Genomic DNA, 17076 nt, shown 5'->3' with positions numbered 1-17076 from the left:
CTCTATTCCCAGTATTGGTCCCCCAAGCACCAGCAGAAGTTATCCATGAATGCAGAACAAGAGTAAGATCTGAACATTACCAGGTTTGATCCAAAAAACAATTTAAAAAATAATAACACATTGAACCTTCACTTAGAGTGGGACTATTGAAGTACATGAGACTATTTCAATCTTTTTTTAAAATATAATTTTTATTTTGATCATATTGGCTTACATATTGTTGACAATAGTATTTTAGGTACATATTTACATAAAATCAGGGGGGATTCCTATCACCAATTTGTCCTCCCTACACCTCTGTTTTTGTCCTACCTCCCATATCCTCTTCCCTCACCCCCAGGGCTGCTAGAACATGTGGTCCCCTCTGTACTTAGCCTACTACTTAGTAGAGACTATTTCAATCTTAAGCACTAAAGCGTATTAAGAATTGTAGAGATCTAAAATTGCAGTCCAACATGATAATTAGATCATGTGTAGCTATTTAAATTCTAATTAATAAGAAGCAAATTTTTAAGTTAAGTTCCCTGGGGCTGGACCTTTCCCAGTAAGATCTGTAGCACTACAGTGTTTCCCCCAAGCATCACCAGGAGTGATCCCTGAACTCAGAACCTGGAGTAATCCTGTGTAAGCACTGAGGACAACCCAGTGACACCCAGGGAGGAAAAATCTGTTAAGACCTTTTCTATAAACTCAATAAGAGCATATTCATAGATACCATGTTGGGCAGTGTGACTAGAACATTTCAACCTGCACAGAGAATTCAATTGGGATTAGCACAGGTGTAACCAGAATCTTGGAGAGGACTGAATCTAACTCATTCAACAAATTTAGAAACTGATGCCTAATTTCTTTCAAATGACTTACACAGGTAATTACAGAGCCAGAAACAAACAAGATACTTCCAGCCTCTGTCACTCTGTCATTCCTACTCTGCTATCTTGTTGCTATCTTGATGACATAAGTGCCTATTTTATACCGAAAAGTTCTGGGTTCATTCATAAAATTCTTCAATTCTCTTGGAAGAAGATAAGCCCTATTATACAGAAGATGTGCCACTGTACAAAAGAAACAAGTCACAACAGGCATAGTGCTACCAAGATTTAAACTCCAAAGTTAAGATCTTTCCACTGTGTTAATCTATTTTACTGAACAGTTCTGTTTACTAGTCCTTAAAACATATTTTTCCTAAAGAAAATCATGACATTTGTTGGCATGTGGATGGATTTGGAGAATATCATACTGGAAAAAGTCAGAAAAAGCACCTATACAGAATAATTTCTCACATATATGGAATATAAAGAAACATAGTAACAACAAATGTCCAAAGGCAAGCAACATAGACTGAAAACTAGTATTCAGAACTGAGAACTGGGCTTTACCAGGGAGAGGAAGATTGAGGACATTCTGGTGGAAGTGTGGTGTTAGAAAGGTTGTATTAACGATGTTATAAATCACAATGTCTCAAATAAAATCAATAACATTTTTTTTAGAATGTGCTTTTAGGAGCTGGCGAGGTGGTGCTAGAGGTAAGGTGTCTGCCTTGCAAGCGCTAGGCAAGGAAGGACCGCAGCTCTATCCTCTGGCATCCCATATGGTCCCCCCAAGCCAGGGGCAATTTCTGAGAGCTTAGCCAGGGGTAACCCCTGAGCATCAAAAGAGTGTGGCCCAAAAACAAAAACAAAAACAAAACAAGAATGTGCTTTTAGTGGGTAGAGCAATAGTACAATAGGGTAGGGTGGTTTGCCTTGCATACAGCATCAGTCCCCTGAGCACTGCCAGGAGTGATGCCTGAGAACAGAGCCAGAAGTAAGGCCCTGAGCTCTGCCAGGTGTAGACTAGGAAAAACCTCAATGAAGAGCAAAGGAAGAAGAGTTGTTTGCTTGTGTGGGGGACTCCTAAAGGAACGTTAAATGCTTTTTCTTCAAGATCATTGACTAATTACAGGATATAGTATAAATTTTGAAATTTAAAAAAAATTATAATCATATTTGTATGTATGTATATGCATACATAAAATTGGGACAGAGAGACAATAAAAATTAAAAGCACTGGCCTTGCATATGACCTACCCTGATTTAATTCCTGGCACTTCATTTAATGCCACTCTTGGTACCATCAAGAGCTACCACTGAGGGGCCCGGAGAGATAGCACAGCGGGTGTTTGCCTTGCAAGCAGCCGATCCAGGACCAAGGTGGTTGGTTCGAATCCTGGTGTCCCATAAGGTCCCCCCGTGCCTGCCAGGAGCTATTTCTGAGCAGACAGCCAGAATAATCCCTGAGCACCGCCGGGGTGTGGCCCAAAAACCAAAAAAAAAAAAAAAGAGCTACCACTGAACACAGAGCCAGAAGTGAGATGAAACATCACCATGTATGAATTCAAAATAACATTTATTACATTTTCACACTCAACTCTTCTATAAGAGTCAAACAAATGAAATAGGTAGATGGATTCTCGATTTAGCACAGTCATACACAACTTTCCACAAGGGTTGACTTTTGAGAAAATCCTGAGGGCAGTATTTGAGGGATACAGTGAGGTAAGAAAACTACCCAACTCAATTTCTCAAGTCAGCAATTCTCAAATATAGAATTTTCCTAGATACTTTTAAACCCTAGGTAACTTCTGACCTGAGGGAATGAAAAAAGGAGAAAACAGGATAAATAGCATTAAAGAAAAGAAAGACAGCTGCCGTTACACTAAAACTGAGAGATGGCAACCTGGGGCTAAGAAACAAATCATGGTGCATATCGCCATGGAGTTTTCAGAAGTTGGGAGATGCATTACAGTCGAGGGCTGTATGGATATATGAGTCCTTAAATGTCCTAGAATTGCGTAGTGAATTCAGTGCACGCTCACGCAGGAGCACCTCAGTGCAGTAGAAAGAGGTTAGTCAGGGACATCTGGCTCTTCTTGTGGGAGGTCAGGACAGAGACTGACAGAGACAAGTGCATGGCAGGTGCAGCAGGGAGGCTGTGGGCATCTATTCTGTAGAGGAAAACACTTGCTGCAACTAAGGAGGACACACGAGCAGACTGGCTTGGCTGAAAAATAGAAAAAAAAAAAAGCGCATGCTCTGGAAAAAAGCTTTGAAGTCAGAAATCAGGTTTGGATCTCTTTCTCTCTACCACATAACTAGTTGTGCACATTACCCATACCAGGAGTAATTCCTGAGTGCAAAGTCTGGAGTAAGCTCTAAGCCCTGCCAGTCATAAGCCCCAAAACAAAACAAAACAAAGCAAAAATATTACTGTGAATATATACAATTACCCAGGACTCTTGAATACTCTAGATATGTCTCATCTACTGTCAACACCAAGGATAATTCAGATGACTTATTAATATTACTCATGTCAAATAATGGGGTTGTGATGTAAATGAGCAATCCCATTAGAACCATTTTAATTCTGTTTTTTATTATAGCGTTTATGAAGCCAAAATAAAAAAGTGGTGAAGAATAGCTTGTCATGTCATTTATTATAGTTGATGGAGTGTGGACAATCTTTTCAATAAGTCCTTTAACACAGTTATTGCACCATAGTACATTAATGAAGAGAAATGCATGAGACTTGTATCAGGATACCCCCCAAGACAACCTGACATTAAACTCAAAATCAATTCTACCTACTACAAAGTTCAAAAATAAAATGTTAATTATTTTAAGAAATTGTTAACCAATAATCAGATTTATAATTCAAGAGCAATACTCCATATTTTATTCAATATTATACACATAAATTTGGGGCAAAAGAAGTTCAAAGGGAAGATGAAAAATAGGTAGATAAGCTAGCCATGCCTAGGTTCATATCTTAGAAAAGAATGGGATCCAATTTTTCTCTCTGATGAAGAAAGTCATGGAATAACAAAGTATGTGTTAATGGTTTGAACTTCTCTTACAAGACCTGAGTGTCTAGATGTGGACTAAATCACTCTAGAAAAGGTATTAAGTAATTGGGCATGATTGTGCCAGATAAAAGAAATAAATAGTCAAACTGAGAATGAAAATAAGCACACGTTATAATGATAGAGTCACCTCATTCATTCATTAATCTCAAACAAGAGTTTTACATTCAAAAGAAAACAAGAAAATATATAAAAATTGACCTACCGGCAACAAGGAACCCTGATAGACACAAGCACCTGTTGAGGGAAAAAGAAAATAATTAAAAAGAACAAATAATGGAGTAACAGGCACTGCCTAGCTAAAACTATCTACATGCATCTTAAGAATCAAACCCATCTTTTCCAAAATCCTTCAATTCTGAGCATTTTGCCTGTAAGGGAATAATACCACATACCACAACAGTATTTTCAAAACATGCATGAGAGACAACAGTTTGAAAACTTACTATTTGATGATGGTAAACCGTTGGCCTTGGATATAGAAATAAGTATGCCAAGGAAAAAAGAGTGTGAGGGATTGGAATGTGATGGGGGAACTGGTGATAACAAAAAGGGTCAAGGGCCTTGGGACATTTCCCTGATGTGGAGATGAAGTGGCCATGTAAAAACATAAAAAACCATAAGAGTCTACTCTAGTGGAGTATGTCACCCAAGATGATAATAATCAAAACTATAATAAGCTAAAATATTTTAAGTGAGTTTGCTAAAAGGAGTGAGGTGTGGAGAGGGGAGGACACTGACACTGATGGAGGGTTTGAGAGTTGAAGCATTAAATACATAAAAACTGTCATCAACAGCTTTGAAATCAGAGGTTAATTAATGATTACTAATTATAATGGTCATTATTTTTTAATTATTAATAATTACTAAAAATTACTATTCGGGGTTCAAGAATATTAGCATAGAGTCAAAGGCACATGGCATTTTTGCAAAAGGGGACCTCAGTTTGATCCCAAAACCACATCCCCCCAACACCACAGTGTCTGGCCTTAGAGGCCCCCAAAGCCCTAGGGTGGCCTTGGTGATCCCTGGCACTTTGAGACCTAAGCAGCTATGCATGCTTTTCTGGCCCTCAGTAGAACCTTCCAACCCCTTCTGGATGATTGCAGTCAGAAGTAGTCTACCTCAGGAGCACTTCTAGTAGTCCTCTCCTCCAAATTAAATTTTTTAAGAATCTTACTACTTGTATTTAAAAATAAATTTATGCATAGAGGACATACATATATATCGTATATAATATATTGTATAATATAGTATGATAGACCATACATATGCATAGTATAGTATATATATGATATATATATACGTAATATATATATATTTTCTCTCTTGGTGATAAAAGGCAAAGCCTCCATCATTCTAGTTCAAGTTTATTAGGCCAGACTTCAAAGCCACTCTGCTTACACAGCTTCTGCTGTGCAACCAAACACGGCCAGTTTACAGTCCTGTGATGATACTTTCAAAATCTTCATGCCTCCTTTCATTTTGTTTCCTATATAGAGCTGCATTCAACCTATTCTAGTTGCTTGAATTTGATCCCATTCTCCTTCATGGAAGCTTTCCCTCACAGAATTCTACTTTTTTCCTCTGAGCTCTTTGTGCTTGCATTATCCATCTATGTATTCACTCTGTGCACTTCCTTTCTAAGGATGTGGAAACATTATAATTACTCCACGACAGTGAGACATATTCTTAACACTAATGCTTCTTTTTCTTCTTTGTTTTTCAGAACTCCTTCATATAGTAGGTACCCCAGTAGGTAAACACATGCCATATGTGGCATCCAAAAAAAAGAAGGGTAAGCCGAGGTGAACACTCAAAAAACTGGAGCATATATCTGGCATATATAAGGTCAGTTCACTGGTCCTGTAAGATGCAGCTCTGGTAACCCACAGAATCAGCACTAACAACACTGAATCATGGGGTGTAAGCACCCAACTGTCAGACCCACAGAACCTGGAACCTTTTTTTTATCTTTATTTAAACACCATGATTACAAACATGATTATAGTTGTATGATTACAGTCATGTAAAGAACACCCCCCTTCACCAGTGCAACATTCCCACCACCAATTTCCAGGATCTCCCTCCTCCCCACCCCACTACACCTGTACTCGAGACAGGCTTTCTACTTCCCTCATTCATTCACATTGTTATGATAGTTTTCAGTGTAGTCATTTCTCCAACTGCACTCATCGCTCTATGTCATGAGCTTCATGTCATGAGCTGCACCTACCAGCCCTCATCTCTCTTGTCTCTGAGATACTGTTAAAAATGTCTTTCATTTTTCTTAAAGTCCATAGATGAGTGAAACCATTCTGCGTCTTTCTCTCTCCCTTTGACTTACTTCACTCAGCATAATAGATTCCATGTAAAGAACCTGGAACCTTAAGCACTACTTGAGAGTTACACACTCCCTAAAAGAAAGAATAAATAAGTAAAAACAAAGAGAAAAGGCATATTTACTATAGTATTTCATTTCCATAAGATGTCATAAAGTCTAAAAATTATTAACTTCTTAGGAAAAGACTGGCTTATTTTATCCATCAATAATGGAATTATAAACAATCTTCAAAAAATGAGATGACTATCTACACTTGGGGTTTGAATAAAAGACCTCAGTGGGCAAATTTATTGAAATGACTTTTGTGCCCTTGACATTCAAATAAGAATAACTGAAGATAAAACCTTGGAAGGAAAATCTTCTTAACTGACTATATTTCTTTAAGAAATCCTTTTCCAAAGACAGTGTTTCAATCTATTATAGTCATAGGACAACCTATATTTATATAATATATAGGTATCTATATGCATAAAATACTCATCTATGAAATCTGTGTACTTAAAAATCATAAAAGTACATGTAAATGCTATTCTACTTCCAAATTACTAAAATTGACATTTAATCAATTCTGATATGTAAAACATAAAGATCATCACTTGGGTATAGTTTTTAAAACTTTAATCTTTAGAGAAAATTAATTCAACTTTTAGAATAAGACTCTCCTCAAATTATTGTATTGCTCTCTTCCATAACATTACTTCCCATAAACCAATATCTTTTCCAAATTCCATAAGGAATCAAATCTCTTAAGTGCCCAAGTACCCATATCAAAATTCAATTCTTCATATTGAGTGAGATTGATATAACACTCATTATAACATGAAAAAAGTAAAGTAACATTGAGTATGGCACCACATTCACACTTGGTTAAGCCAAACATCTGCTAGAAACTCAAGTTAAATTGGAATATATCTGCTGATACATTCCATCATTAAAGAAAAAAAATCACTCAGTTTGGATCCTCTATGATGTACAATTCCAAAAGAAATTGCTTTCCCCTCTTTCCTGAAGGGCTTTCCTAAAACAGAGCAGTTTTACCCAGAAGGCAGCTGCACAAATGAGTCTCTATTAATACGGCTTTCAAAATCTCATGTCTACTCTCTCAAGAAAATAAAGCATTCTAGTGTGGTGCCCAGCCTATCAAACATTTATCACCACCCAATGCCAGATGTGGTCCTCCAAAGCCAACATATTTCTCCCACACTTGCACACATCTTATACCCACTAGCAGATGAAGCTGGGAAGTTTGCTGGCCTGGAGTACAGAGCAGTCTCTGATTCAGTACTGAAGTATAGAGGTCTTTCAATGAAAAGTTCACACCTAACAATACGGAAAACAAAGGTATTCTCACCACTCCTTGTTTCTTTGCTTAAGGAGTCTAAGAATGAGGTCCACAGTGATAACTTCAGTGGAATTTTAAAGGAAACTTCAATGCAAGGTGGATTCTGACAATTGTTATGAATCTAGGAAGAGAAGCAAGCCTTCTTCAAGGGAAATCAGGAAAAAAAATTGACAAGAATTCCCTGAGAACTTTAACAACTTTATCTTAGTTGTATCAGATACAGCTGAGCTGCTGAATCATTTAATTTCTCAGGGGCCATGAGAAAATGCACAGACTTCTACAAAGTGAATTGGTGACAATAGTATCAAGAAAAAAGCTGAGATCTTGACAACTTCCTCCATGTGGTTGGATTATTTCTGGAGGTCACAGGAGCAAAATGTCACTTCGTAATTAACTTAAACACATGTCTGTTTTCAAGCTCCTTCACATATTACAAAATACTCTTGATGTATATACATTATAAAGTTTTCAGAGAAAATGTGCACTAATTTGTATCAGTACTTACTTTCTGAAACTCTTTTGATTGTTTTGGGGTAATGCCCGTGGCGCTCAGGGGTTACTCCTGGCAGACTTGGGGCACCATATGGGATGCTGAGGATCGAACCTAGGTTGGCCATATGCAAGGTGAACACTTTACCCACTGTGCTATCACTCCATTCCCTGAAACTCTTCACTATAGAAATTGTACCTGGTAAATTGAGTAAATTAGAGAATCTAAATTCAAGGGTCATAAAAATAAAATATCAGATACATGAGTCCTAAGAACTAGTAGTGACAAATAGGACCAAAGGATGCAAAGAAATTTGGAAAGTGTGGTATCACAAATGGATGATTCATTAGGAATAAGCAGTCAGTAGTTGGCATTTAAATGTTCAAGCTTTATGTTGTGTTATAATTCAGCATATGGCTTGTACACTGTGGAACAGTTAAAATAGAATTGGTTTCTGGGCTAACAGAACAGCTCATATCCTGGATATTGTCAATCATGATTCAAAATCAATTAATAGAGTAGTTAAAGTGAAAACAGGTCAACTGTTTGTTGACATGTGACTCAAACTTTGCCATGTGGTAGTCCCCTCCCTTGCCTCAGCCATGTGGTAAAAAATATTTCAGGAGACTCTTGACTGTATAAAAATTGAGCAATATAGTCACTCAAGTCTATAACACTGAATGTAGATTGCAGTAACCTCACTAAATAATGTAAATGAGAAGTCTAATGCCCAAAACCCAATTCCAAGGACCAAAAATGCAATATGCTAACAATACATCACCTCTTTATTTCCACTAGCAAGTAGTTGCAAAAGCCAAATGATGCAAAGTTGAAATAATTACATAATGAAAAATCTACCAAGGACCAAATTTTACATATCCCTAGTGCTACTTGATCCATTTGAATGATTTCTGGATATACAAACTCCTGGAAAGAAAATATTAGTATTTTATTTTCTAATGTATGCATCTCTTACCAGACATTATCTGACACAGTCTCAGTAAAGAGTTGTGGCAGACATTTTTCCAGCCAACTGGCTCTCTTGAGTTTTAAAATTGAGTTTTAAGCACTAAGTCTGACAAAGCTGGCTTACTGGAGCCTTTTTTCTTTATTGTTGTATTGATGCCATATCCAATGGTGCTCTGGCTCTGTCCTCAGGAGTGAACACTGGCAGTGCTCTGGAACCATTATGTGGTGCAAGGGATTCAAACCAGGGTGTGCTTGCTGCATGCAAGGAACTTCCAAGTCAATAGAATCAAATATACCGGTCCAATCATAAATAAAACATGTTGGTGATTAAATTATCCTTGTCAGCATATTATTAATAGTATTTATCAAAAACATGGAGAGACTGTAGGATTAGGTTAATCACCAGGGAAGTGACAGAACACAGATTACAATTCAATTCTTTAACCTCCAAATTCAATCATCTTTTCCTCTATCTAAGCCAACTTGTTCTATCTAGTGTAATATCACAGGATTTCCACCAGTCAACACAATATGAGATCTACTTCCCTAGAGAAATGTCATGCAGAACTTATCTGAATTTTAGAAAGTAACTAGGTTCATTAAAATTTCTCAGTAGGGCTAGAGTGATAGCACAGTGGTACAGCATTTGCATTGCACATGGATGACATGAAATGGACTCAAGTTTGATCCCCAAAATCCCATATGGTCTCTGAGCCTGCCATGAGGGATCTCTGAGTGCTAAGTCAGGAGTAACTCCTGAGCACTGCTGAATGTGGCCCAAAAACCAAAAAAAGAAAAAAAGAAAAAGAAGGAGGAGGAGGAGGAAGAAGGAAGAAGGAGGAGGAGGAGGAAGAAGGAAGAAGAAGGAGGAGGAGGAAGAAGAAGGAGGAGGAGGAAGAAGGAGGAGGAAAAAGAAGAAGAAGAGGAAGAAGAAGAAGAAGAAGAAAAAGAAGAAGAAGAAGAAGAAGAAAAAGAAGAAGAAGAAGAAGAAGAAGAAGAAGAAGAAGAAGAAGAAGAAGAAGAAGAAGAAGAAGAAGAAGAAGAAGAAGAAGAAGAAGAAGAAGAAGAAGAAGAAGAAGAAGAAGAAGAAGAAGAAGAAGGATATTTTTTTTCTGTAACTTCTTGGTTTCTTCTTATTCTCAAAACATTGTCGTCTTGACAGCATAAAACAATGCAATGGGTAAGGTGCTTGACTTGCATATATCCCACCTGGATTAGATCCCTGGCACCCCATACAGTTCCCCAAGTGATTCCTGAGTGCAGAGCAAGGATAAGCCCTGAGTATAGCCATGTGTATTCTCCAAAAAACAAGATAATATAAACTAACAATATTTGCTTACAAATTTTTTTTCTTTTAATAATTAAAATTTAGACAGAGTATGTTATAACTGACTACATGCAAAAAAAAGCAATCTGGAAAATATTGATCTTTTTTTCTACAGTGGTTGATGAGTAAAAATATTTTAGAGCTATCTCCTAATCATCTTCTACATATGATACATAATTGAAAAATAGCCCAAAGAGTTAGGTAGTTCACGAAAGGTCATAAGTCAGCTTTCACAACCTAAGCTTAATTTAAATAATTGAGATTTGACCATATACATCTATCTAGCCATTATTTTTTAATACCAAATGTATATCAGAGCTGAATTAGAGATAGAAGAATAACAGGAGGTGCTGGAGAGGTAGTAAAGGGGTTAAAGTTTATGTCTTGCATTTGACAGTCTCTGCAATGGACACCACAGATGGTAGCCCCCAAACACTGACAGGGGGTTATCCAAGATCTGCTAGGAGCGATCCCTGAACATAGCCCCTGAGCGCCATTGGGAGTGGCCCCAGAACAAAAACAAATCAAAATTAAATTAAAACCTAGGAGCCATCTTAATATTCAGCAACACATATGTAAGTGAGGAAGACCACATCTTTATTTACAGAATTATTGATCAGTATGCCAGAAGCATGTGACAGAAAAATTCTCTGATAACAGAAAAGAAAGCAAAATTTCTTTTGGGGGTGGTGCTCAGGGATTACTTCTGGATCTTCCACAGAAGTCACACCTAGTAATGCTTAGCAAATCAAAATAAGGTTCACCACATAAAAGGCAAGTGCCTTGACCCTTACACTATCTTTCAGATCCAAGAAAACAAAAACATAGTCTCATCACAAGATAATGTGACTATGCTTTTCAGGTTGTAAAAAAGTCAGACAAGGTTAATAGTAAATACTCAAGAAAATCTCTAGGGCCCGGAGAGATAGCACAGCGGCGTTTGCCTTGCAAGCAGCCGATCCAGGACCAAAGGTGGTTGGTTTGAATCCCGGTGTCCCATATGGTCCCCCGTGCCTGCCAGGAGCTATTTCTGAGCAGACAGCCAGGAGTAACCCCTGAGCACCGCCGGGTGTGGCCCAAAAACCAAAAAAGAAAAAGAAAATCTCTAACAGCCTTAAACTTGTTCTAAATGTTATTTTTAGTTTAATATTTTTTATTGAATAGTTAGATAGTTAACAAGTTGATGGCTGAGTTTCAGTCATATAATGTTCTGACACCCCTCCCTTTACCAATGTTCACTTCTGCCAACCATTTCCTGTTTCTCTCCCTCCCCACCCAGCCTGCCTTTATGTATGCAGATTCTCTCTCTCTCTCTCTCTCTCTCTCTCTCTCTCTCTCTCTCTCTCTCTCTCTCTCTCTCTCTCTCTCTCTCTCTCTCTCTCAATCTCTCTCAACGTTATTCTTATTCATTCATTCATTGATTGGTGTTGGGGTCACACTCAGTGGTGCTCAGAGCTTACTCTTTATTCTGTGATCAGGAATCACTCCTGGCAGGGCTTGGAGGACCATATGTAATGCTGGAGATGTAACCTGGGTCAGCCACATTATTTTTGAAATGAAAACTCCAACAGAACCAAAGCTAAAGTCTCATCAGAGACAGCTCATTTTTAGGGCAGTGCACTGATATCATCTATCAAAATTAATTTAATGAGTGAAATATGCAAAGTGCTAAGTAGAGTGTCAGGTAAAATAAGGAGTAAGCCCTGAGCACTGCTGGGTATGCTCCCCAAATAAATAAATAAATAAATGAGCTCTAAACAAATGTCCATCTTCAATCACTAAATAAGCATTTTTATTATGACGTGGAGAGTAAGTCTCAGAAATTTGCTTCAAATTTGGGAAATGATCGTGGAATACTCTGAAAGTAGGGCGAAATGGTTAAGCAAAGTTTTGCTGGGAATCTTTGGAGGAATAGCGCTCCTTGCTCCCAGCACAGGAGCTCTCCTCTTCCCTCATCGGAAGACCAGGCGTCCTTAAACTTTGCCCAACTTAGCAGCCAGTCTCCCTAAGAATGAACCCTGCAGGCTTTCACTAATAACAGTCTTTGTAATTCCAAGAGTTGGGGTGGTGAAAAACTGCCTCATTCCAGCTGCCCCCTGGTGAGCTCAGTGGGGAGAGCACAGTTCTTTCTCCGCGTGGCTGGTTTAGGATTCCAGGTAAGCAATTGCCTTCACCAAATGAAATGGCATTTTTCTAAGTCTCAAATTTAAACGAGGCTACCCCAGACTGACTCTCCCACCAGTTTTATTTCATCATTAACCCGGACACATATTTTTTTCCTTTTGTGCAAGCACATACATGCATATATACAGACACTGGTTACATCGTTGGAAAGAGGCGACATAGGCCCCAGACCTACTTTTCCCATGCTCAGAACACTCTGGACAAACTTCCCAGAAAGGGGGTGGGGGTGGGCAGCACCCTGGGGGCAAGTCCGGGAGGCTTTGCAAGGATAGCCAAAGCCATGCCTCTTTGTCCCCGGAGACTAACTAACTAAAAAGAAAAGGGGAACTGGTAGCTGCTGCAGGCAGCTAGGGGGTCAGCCTGAGTGAGTGGCAACTTTTGTCTTCTCTTTGCCCCAGGTCCCGCGTCGGAGCTCAGACCCCAGCTATGCAGCTTAGCTCTGGGCTCCAGGGCGGAGGAGGCGCCCGGCCCAGCGCCCGCCACTGCCCGGGCAGCTCAGATTTGCAGCCGGGCAGGTGAACTCTCATCTTCCCGCAGCTGGTTGAATAATGAATGGGGCCAGGAGGGGAAGCCGAGAGCGGGTGGCGCTGGATTAAGCCATCGATCCCCGAGTCGGCAGGGCCCCTTCCCCCTCCCTAAGCAGGAAAGACCACTTTCCTAGCTGCCCCAAGCAGGTGGGAGAGCCCAGAAGCTCTCACACCCGGCCTCTCCAACCCCAAACCCGCCTCCCCAACTCTGGGTTTAGTTATTTGGTTCATTTACTGACACTCATCAAGCTTTCTTTTGCAAGCATGGCGACAATTCTCCTGGTCTTTTCTTTTTCTCTCCCTCAGGTCCTGGGTTTACCCGCTGAACTGACCCACCCACCCACCCACCCATCCCCGGGGAAACCGGGGCCAGAGGGAAGTCAGAATGAAGCTCAACTCTTAAGAGCCACTTTCTTCCTGGGAAGGCGGGCAGGGCTGGGAACGGTTCTCCTAGAGCAGCTGAATTGCTGAGAGCTTAGGACACTCTCTAAACCCGTTCATTTATTAAAAAAAAAAAAAAAGAAAGAAAGAAAGAAAGAAAGAAAGAAAGAAAGAGAAGAAAGAAAGAAAGAAAGAAAGAAAGAAAAGAAAGAAAGAAAGAAAGAAAGAAAGAAAGAAAAGAAAGAAAGAAAGAAAGAAAGAAAGAAAGAAAGAAAGAAAGAAAGAAAGAAAGAAAGAAAGAAAGAAAGAAAGAAAGAAAGAAAGAAAGAAAGAAAGAAAGAAAGAAAGAAAGAAAGAAAGAAAGAAAGAAGAAAAGAAAATCTTCACGGGAGTTGACCCACAGTCTAGCTGGGAGAGAGAGGCGGGAAGGAGTTAGGGGCTTGAACCTGGCTTTTTTTTTTTTTTTTTTTTTTTCTGTTGCACAAAAGCAGATGCATTTTTACCCAGGTAAGAACAATTAATTGTTCGCCCCTCACTCAGGCTCCATGTGATTGCTTTCCATTCGGGAGCAGCGGGGAAAGTGCAAAGAAAGAATCCAATTTCTGAGCTGCCACCTAGCTCGACCACCCGCCTTCCAGGCACCCTTAGGGACAGCTGGTGAGTTGAATGCAAAAAAAAATAGACTTTTTCTTAGCAATAAAAGCCTACTCCGCTCCCTTGCCACCTACCCATCCGAAAACTTCCACCAGAACCACAATAAACCCACTAAGATTTTTTTAAATCACACACACACACACACACACACACACACACACACACACACACACACACACACGCACACACACACCCCTCTCTTACCTTCCGAATGATGAGGCAATCGTGCAAACGCCGCCAAGGCGAGGGCCACCCGGAGCCACACTTCGAAGACACCCATCGCCACCTGGGCACCCACGCTGGACAAGTGCAGCCTTCAAAGCAAGCATCCAAAAAAAAAAAAAAAAACCCAGCTCCGGGCCAAAACGCTGCCTTCGGCCACCCAGGCTGCGACGCGCGGAGAGAGAGAGCCGGGTTGGGGCAGCTGGCGGGCGGTCACCTCGGAGGAACTGGAGCCAAAGAACCGGCCAAAAAGAAAAGCCAAGCTCTCAAGGAGCCCCCGGAGGAGCCTGCAAGGGCGGGGAATTCAATTCATTCACGGCCGGGGCGAAGGAAGCAGGACACCACCAGTGTGGGGAGGAGAGCTGGAGGGAAGGAATCAAAGAGCAGGCAGAACGCAGAGCGCAGCCGCTCAGCCAAGTCTCGCCGGGAAGGTGTCCGTCACCTGCGGCTGGGATCCCCCCGAGCCTGTGTGTGCTCGAGCTGGCTGGGTGGGCTCCGGGGCACCCCCAGACCCGCTGCCCCAAGAGCCCGGCTTGCGCAGGTGCGTCTGCGGCTTGCTTAAAGTTCGCTCGCCGCTCGCTGGCGTGGGCTCGGCAGAAGGAGGTCGCGGGTGGCCGGGGCAGAACCCGCCTCCTCCCTTCGTCTCTCCTTCCCTCGGTGGACCTCACTCTCCCGCTCGCTGGATGCAAACTTTGTGCGATCGGGACTCGGACCGCGCTCTCTCTCTCCCTGCCGCTGCCGCAGACCGGCCCCAAGCTGCGGCGGAGGCGCGGGGGCCGCTCCTGCCACTTGCGCGCCCCGGTGGGGGAGAGCCAAGCGATTCCAAGCCACTGCCCTCTCGTTCCCTCCCAACACCCTACTCCACCCCACCCCGGATCGCACCAAGCCCGATTGCAAGCGAGGGTCGAGGTGCCAAGGATCACAAGCGCGGAGAAGGAGGAGCCAGGGTTTGAAATGCACGCGAGCTCCAGAGCCAGCCAAGGCTCCCTGAGTGAGGTCTCCCCCTAACTCGATGCCACTCCTTGCAGCGAGCCCCGGAAACGTGCAAAAAAAAAAAAATCAGGATCCAGTCTGAAGCCCCGCGTTTAAAGGACACTCGCTCCGCCTTTCCCCGTCTACCCTCCCTGCCTCTCTCTCTCTTTCTCTCTCGACTATTGCACAGGGTGAAAATGGACCCAGGAACTCGAAGCCTTTGGCAAAGATTCCAAAGAGTCACGTGGAAAAGCGCAGAAGCAAGGGGGAGGCGCGAGGGGGGGAGAGCTGGAGTGGAGGGGGAGACCGAAAAGAGCAACCTGATACCCTGAATTCGTTCTGCTTGGAGTTCGGATCGCCTTTGTCTTGGGGCGGGATCCCAAGTGGTCACGCCAGGGAGGAGGGAGGGCTTGGGGGAGAAGATGGCGAGATCCGTGGCAGAATCAGCCAAGGGCGCGCCAAACCGGGTCCACACCCCACTTTTAGATGGGGCGCCTGCTTCAGAGCGGGGTGCTCGCCTTCAGAGGTTCCAGAATACCTTCTACCTCTAAAAAAGCCTTCGTTCTTGCTGGGCTAAGTGCTGTGAGGGGACCCGATCCATCTTTCTCACTCTGGGACCCTCTGGTTGTCGCAGGTTAGGTTTTACAGGCTGCCAGGGAGGATCTTAGGGTGTGTGTCCCACCCCGACTTGCATCTTTACGGATCATCGAGAAAGGCTGTCAGTGGAACCCTACTCGCAATCTTGGCTCCAGCTGCGCCCCCAATTGCCGAAGACTGGGAAAGTCAGGCAGTCTGGAACATGCACTTGAAAAGTGGAGGCCTTTATTCCCGCCTGGACTAAGTGATGGCAGATAGTCTTGAAATAGAACCAAATACATAGAAAGAGTTGGTCTAGGGATGCCAGTGGTGGCTGGAACGCTGGCATGGTTGTGATTTGCCCCCGAGAAGAGACATTTTGGGTCCAGCTTGGTCAAGGGAAGTGTTTGTCCAAGCATTAAAGCCTCGGGTGGGTAGGTGGGGGTCCCACCTGTTTCCACTCCTCTAGTACTCCATAATGCTGGTGCCACTGGAACTCTTGCCCTTAAGGATTCACTCGCAATAGTGAATGAAGATTTAGGGGAAGATTTAGGGAAGCTTCTTAATGTCTACTTACTACTTGGCAAGAGCAAAAAGAACCTCAGTCATCCTGACAAAGATTATTCAGGGTTTAGAGGACACGGGCCCTGTGCAATGTCCCTCAGTCTGTTCTGGACCTTAATGGTCTCAGAGTCAGAAACTGTTTAACATTTTCATATTTGAGAGTAGGTGCTCATTAAACATTAGTTGGAATACTGGAATGAGTCCAAGGATAAATTCCCTGAGAGCAATGGCTGGGGCCCCTTGACTCCCACTCGGGTAAAAAACTAAAATAAAATAAAATAAAAAGTTTTCTCCCTTTTAGTACATCGAGGAGCCCAGGACATACATAGTTCAGAGAGTTAGTGCTCACCCCTTGCATGTAAAAGTCCTGCTTTAGATACCCAACCCAGAATCTGTCTAAACAGGATAATCACCCAAGCACTGCCAGGGTTCAAAGAGCACCTCAGGCAACCTGATAAAGATTCATGAGAGTTTGGAGGACCCCATGGGCTTATGTACCTCTGACCCAGCACAGAAGAGCATTTTGCTCTTGAGTATCACCAGGTGTGGCCAAAAAAGGAAACTGACCTGTTCTCAATCCCATATAAGGTGCTTCTAAAAATTCAACTTTTTTTTTTTTGGTT

General features: G+C 41.9%; 1 long non-coding RNA gene across 1 annotated transcript in view; it reads right to left on the bottom strand.

The window, feature by feature from the left end:
* Positions 1–14420, bottom strand: part of LOC126032665 (uncharacterized) — a 207477-nt gene extending 193057 nt beyond the window's left edge. The window contains exons 1-2 of the long non-coding RNA XR_007503889.1: positions 14324–14420; positions 4107–4138 (exon numbers count right to left, since the gene is read on the bottom strand). This is a non-coding gene — a long non-coding RNA (uncharacterized LOC126032665). The remainder of the gene's footprint in view (positions 1–4106; positions 4139–14323) is intronic.
* Positions 14421–17076: the final 2656 nt, after the last annotated feature.

The sequence above is a fragment of the Suncus etruscus genome, chromosome 16 (genome assembly GCF_024139225.1).
Source record: "Suncus etruscus isolate mSunEtr1 chromosome 16, mSunEtr1.pri.cur, whole genome shotgun sequence".
In the NCBI taxonomy this organism is placed as follows: Eukaryota; Metazoa; Chordata; class Mammalia; order Eulipotyphla; family Soricidae; genus Suncus; species Suncus etruscus.
The sequence above is the reverse complement of the archived record's forward strand: the minus strand, read 5'-3'. Positions and strand labels throughout refer to the sequence as shown.